Source organism: Culicoides brevitarsis, chromosome 1, assembly GCF_036172545.1.
Source record: "Culicoides brevitarsis isolate CSIRO-B50_1 chromosome 1, AGI_CSIRO_Cbre_v1, whole genome shotgun sequence".
NCBI lineage: Eukaryota > Metazoa > Arthropoda > Insecta > Diptera > Ceratopogonidae > Culicoides > Culicoides brevitarsis.
The window spans coordinates 34,507,852-34,513,067 of NC_087085.1; positions in this window are offsets into that span (position 1 = coordinate 34,507,852).

Below are 5,216 nucleotides of genomic sequence, written 5' to 3' on the forward strand. Positions count from 1 at the left end.
GGCTGCCATAATATCGAACTGCAAATAGCCAGAACCCCTTTTTTATAAAAAAGCGAATGAATTCAACAAGATGAGTGTTGCGATTGATTTATCAAGTGACTTGCGTGTTGCCAAAGACCAAATCAAGAAGTACGTGAAATGTGATAAAGTCGCGAGTGAAAAAATCGAGTGCTATCTTAAAACTGTTCATGAAACTCGAACTTCAATTACTCCAAAAACTTACAATCCCTGATTCCGAGCTCAAGTAAATTTCCATATCAAATAGATAAAAAGTTTGGATTTGTCAGTGCTGATGATCATTGAAGATGTAACATCGTAGATGCGAAGAAGGACGACAAACACAAAACTTTTCTGCTTTATTTTCTAAAATGTCCACCTTAATTCAATAAACTGCCTCTTTCTCTGTGTGTGTGTGTGTATTTGTTGTATTTTTCGTGTGTTCTGTAACTTTTCTGTGTGAATGCGAACAACGACGATGTGTGATGTAAAAAAAGGAATATAAAATAAAATAAAGTGTTATGCAAATTGATTTTATTCCAAAATAATATAATAGAGTCTCTGAGCAACAGCAGTCCCATTATTATTATTGTTTGTGCTTTCTTGTACAATCTATTGCAAAAATAGAAAGTTCTCTAGCATAGTTTGTCCTCCTCCGCCTTCACACAACAACGATGTGTGTGCAACATGTGAATATATTGGTTATAAATTCAAATTTATTTAAGAAACTTTTTTTCTCTGTATTTTGAGAAATTGTGTAACAAACAACAAAACAGTCTATTGAGGCAAGTTTATCTGAGTACTTTATCAATGTATTTGACTGAAAATTGATTCTTTTTTTGTGAGGAAATATTATTTTATCATACATGAGAAAAAAAATCAGTTTTTTTGAAAAAGGAAGAGAGTAAGCGAGAAAATGACACAACACCACGTTTGTAAATATTTTACAACATCATCATTATTATAATGTCGGTGACGGCTGATGGTGCCGCCGCCGCGTACGCTGATGACGATAATCATAACGATTTCAATATGTTTTCCGGCTTGCAACGTTTCATAATGACATCCAAAATAACTCTGAAATATGTGCATATTACGGATGGAAGAGCAACGCAACATAATGATTATTATGAAAATACGGCAACAATGGCATCGTATCGCCAGATGGAGGATTTTTCGCATTTGCTGAAGAGTTATGCTCGACGCCTCACAATTTTGCGTCTCCCATACACACATTCAGGGCAGAGAGAAGGAGGAAGATGATGTTGATGATGAATAAATGCACAATTGTATGAACATTTGGTTGCATTGCAACAACACAAACGCACACAAATATGAAAAACATGAATTTAAATGAAATGAAAATTTACTTCAGAAATATTTAGCAGTAATATTTGTGAGTAAAATATGGACGTAGTTTGCTCTGCAACAAAATGTGAAACGCCTGCTGCATTGATTGTAACAAACGAGTTGTAGGGAGCAGGAGCTTTTGCGCAAGGGATGGCAAAGCAAGTTGTCAAGTGGATTGTTGACCATTTTGTAAAAAGATATTCAGCAAATTTTATTCAGCAACTATTTGCCTTGACAATTTTCTTCTGAATATTAAACATTTATTCAGCAAATTTATGTATTCAGCAAATTTTTGTATTCAGCAAATTTTTTTTTTCAGCAAATTTTTGATTTCAACAAAAATTTAATTTTAGCAAAAGTTTAATTTCAACAAACTATTGATTTTAGCAATTCGTTATGAATTTTAGATAAGATAGTCAAATTATGCAGCAATCTATTCTAACTCAGCATCTATTCAGCAAATTTTTATAATAAGTCAGCACTACTTATTGAGTAAATTTCTCTAAAAGTCTTTAAAATTTTAAACTTCAATTCAGCTAATTTTCAAATTTATCGGCTCTGAAGAATTTTTATTCAGCAAATTCCTAATTCAGCTTAATTCAGCAAATTTCAAATCTCTGTTCAGCAATACTTATTCAGCAAACTAAAATTTCTAATTAGCACTAATTTTACTGCAGTTTTTTTTAAAAGTAAATTTTTAATTTTTTTTTTAAATTTAGCGAAAAGAACAATCAGTTTTTGTTCAGCAAATTAAAAATTTTATTCAGCAGAATTAATTCAGCGAATTTTCCGCAATTCGTACCTCAGCTACTCCTGTCACGCCATCCTTGCAGCGCTTTCATGTGAGAAATTCGTTATAATTAAATACAATGTTTGTACGATTTGAATGACAATTGTACTTTACATTTATAGCAGACGACGACTGAGAGTACGGAGAATGAAATTGTAAAACACAAAAGTGACTCTTATCTGAAAATCGTGACATGTTTTCTAGTGTACACAATTCACTAAACATCGCACACACTCAGACACATGAACTTGACTGAATATTATTATTATTATTATTATATATTTACATGAATTTTAGCAGCACAACAACAATAACAACTAACATCAGCAGCGACAGCGGCATGCAGCCAGCTCATGGAGTTGTTATTATCTACTACATAAATATGAATATTATTGTTATTATCATCATAATTTAAATATGTTGTCAAAAAGAGAATGACAAGAAGCACCATAATTGTCATTTTGCTTGTGCCGTTTTTCATAATAATTTTTCTTTTTGCAACGTAAATCGAAATGAAATGCAATTGAAAGAAAAACGAATTTTTTCCTCTTTTTTGACTTTGATGTTAATTAAAAAAGTTTTAAATTCCAATTTTTCTGTTTCTGTGCCTTTTTCGGAAAATTCAGAGACGTAAAGTTTCATAAAACTATGAACGACGAATGTTGAACGCTTGGCAACACCTTTGGAAACGTTAACTTCAAAAGCTAAATGAATAAATTCCATGAGCAATGTACACTTGATGCAAAAATCAATCGATTTCAATCTAAAATTCTCAATTAAATGGAAAACTTTTTGTATAAATGAAAGAGTTTTATTGGCAATAGTCTTTAGTTAGTTTTGTTTTTATTTAGAGCCAAAGCGAAAGAGAGAGAGAAAGTTTTCCAATAATAACAATTTGTGCCTTTTCTGAATAAAGTGTTCCTGTATCGCATTGAAATCAATTGATTTTCTTCGTTTTTTTTTTCATTAAAAGCAAAAAAATAAAGGAGGAAGCCTTGTTTCTTAATCGGTTTTTATAGCGAAAAAATTATAACGGAACTTAATAAGTTAATAAATAAAGTAATCATCGCATTCCATCCATGAAATAATTAGGTCCGTACGACGAAGACGACGACGACGAGTCAACAAGAAATTTACTCCGCACAACTAATGAAGACAACCGGAAACATTTATCATAATTTTTCATTTATATTGCTTCCTTTTGTAATAGTCGTCGGTCTCTTTCTCGTTTGTTGCTCGTGATGATGATAAAAATAGCCTACAACGAATAAAAAACGAAAAAAAAAATTAGAAACGTAATTCATTAACGATTGTACAAGTAAAATGTTTTGACTTTCTTCGTTTTTTACCGCATTTCGAAGAAAAAAAAATGCGGTATCAAGTTCGATTTGTCGTCTGTGTGTTATAAACTCTTAGTTCTTTGAGGACAATAAAATTTGTGAGGTGTATAAAATTGTGAAAGGATCTTGAGGAGTACAAAAATGTAAAGTGAGGAGTATAAAGTTGTGAAATATGTTCTTTCAATAGGAAAAGTCCACAGATTATAAGAAAAATTTGAATGAGGAGCACGAAATTGTGAAATATGGAGTAAAAAATTGTGAAATGAGGAGTACAAAAAAGCAAAGGTGTGCAACATCGAAATGCGGTATAGTATGTCATTCTTCAGACGACTATTTTTCATTATTTTTTTATTTCGCAGGAATTAACGCGCGGCGCGTGCATCATTCTGAAATAAAGATCACACTAATTACATAATGAGCGCTCGTTGGTCCGCCATGAATAGACATAATAATAGTGAAAATAATAATAATAAAAGAGAAAGTGTGTATCCGAGTCATAAATATTGCGCCATACCATCATCATCATCTCTCGTAAAGAGAGAGAACGAAAAACGGAGGAAATTAAATTAGGTTACAATCATTTATTATTTACTCTCTATAAACGTCCGGATATTTGAGGGTTTTTTTTTTCATCCAAGACAAGTTATGAATTATTTCAAATCCCAATTGGACAACAAACAAAAAACAACAAAAAAGCGATACTTAATTAATATTATTTTGATCTCCTACGCGGGAAGCAAAAACAAAACTTGATAGATTCGAAATTTCGGTAACGGTAAACAATAAAGTTACTTGGGCAGAATTGGAATTAGAAATTATTTTCGTTCGCTTTTATTTGCTGCTCCATAAATGTTAATGATAATGATGAAGGGCAAAATAGAGGTGATTATCTTGCCCACTGGTGCGATATAAAAGAAAATCTATTTGTTTGTAGGTCGTCGACGTTTTTGTATAGCAGCACAACGGCGATAAAAACCAAAAAAAAAAAAATCCCACGGACAGAGAGAAAGACGAAGAAGAGTTAATTAATCATAAAATGTTTTGATTTATTTTTTTCTTCTTGCTCTTCTTCTGTATTACTACTTTTTGGTTTTTATTATTTTATCATTTAACGAGAAAAAATAGAACGAAAATCAAAAGATTGATGATTTTTCCCCTGAGGAGAAACATTTTTTGTTGCATGGATTGGAATTGTCGTTTTGTGGAAAAGTTTCAAATTATTTTGAGAATTTTTGCGCAAAAAAGTTTGCTTTTTTACATTGCTAATTTTGTATGGAAAATTTTACTGAAGGTAATTTTTTGTCAATTTTTTACGAAGTTTAAGTAATTTTTTGTGTTTTTGATTTTATCGAATAATTTTGTAAAAAAGACGATTGTTAACAAAATTTTAGTAAGAAAAAAAAAATAAATATTTTAACAAAAAAATAATTTAAAAGAGTAAAATTTAAAAACTTTGTTAAATTTAATTTAAAGTAATTTTTTTTGATTAAAATTTTGAATTTGCTCAGAAAAGCAAAATTTTAAAAATATTGAAAAAAATAAATTAATTTAATTATTTAATTTTTTTAAAATTTTATTTTAATGATAAAATTTGTAATTTAATATAAATTTTATTTTAACAAAATAAAATTTAAAAATAAATAAAATTATTTTTTAGAATAAATATTAAAATTTTAAAATATCTAATTATTTTTTTTTAATTTAAAAAAATATACATTTTTTAAATTAAAACAAAATAA